Here is a 779-nt window from a genome sequence, read left to right on the forward strand (position 1 = left end):
TCCCTGGTGGTCTAGTGGCTAGGATTCGGCGCTTTCACCGCCGCGGCCTGGGTTCGATTCCCGCTCAGGGAAGCGTGTGCTTTCTTGCACACCAAGTCCACTACAAGACTCTGGAAGCCCCCCACCCACATGCTGTGTAGGTTAAAGGAATGTAAAGCGTCCTCCTTCTGCTACTTCCTTTTTTGCCAAACTTCTAAACGACACGTTGCTGCCTCATTCACCACCTCCACACACCCACACCAGCGTGGCTTTATGCTTTCAAGTCTGCAAGTCTTTTAGGGAGGCAAGATAATGTTTGAGAAATTTGAATGGAACAGTGTAAATGATCCGTCACTGCCTTCAGCAGATTGCACTCTGGCATGCCAGCGCATCTGCAGGCAGGCACCTGGCCATGATATCCGGCAGTGGCGCGAGGGAAAAGAAAAGTCTTCTTCGAGCCGGATTTGAACCCGCGACCTAAGGATTGCCTTATTAACAACTACAGTCCTCCGCTCTACCAACTGAGCTATCAAAGGCGCTAGCCTAAAGAGTTGGACTGAAAACTGACAAGTGCATTTAGGACAGACTCGGATGCTCTCCTATGATTGTAGAACGAGTACATCTGGCAAAAGCCTAGCCCTAGCCCCTGAACTTAATCCTATCTCCTTCCTTTCAGAGGTGGCTGAAAACGGTGTCCCTGGTGGTCTAGTGGCTAGGATTCGGCGCTCTCACCGCCGCGGCCCGGGTTAGATTCCCGCTCAGGGAAGCGTGTGCTTTCTTGCACACCAAGTCCACTACAA

General features: G+C 52.0%; 1 non-coding gene across 1 annotated transcript; it reads left to right on the plus strand.

Moving 5' to 3' along the window:
- trnae-uuc (transfer RNA glutamic acid (anticodon UUC)) lies at positions 1-72 on the plus strand. Its single transcript has one exon. It is a non-coding gene; the product is annotated as a tRNA-Glu (tRNA).
- The last annotated feature ends 707 nt before the right edge of the window (positions 73-779 follow it).

Source organism: Hoplias malabaricus, unplaced genomic scaffold (assembly GCF_029633855.1).
Source record: "Hoplias malabaricus isolate fHopMal1 unplaced genomic scaffold, fHopMal1.hap1 scaffold_174, whole genome shotgun sequence".
Taxonomy (NCBI): domain Eukaryota; kingdom Metazoa; phylum Chordata; class Actinopteri; order Characiformes; family Erythrinidae; genus Hoplias; species Hoplias malabaricus.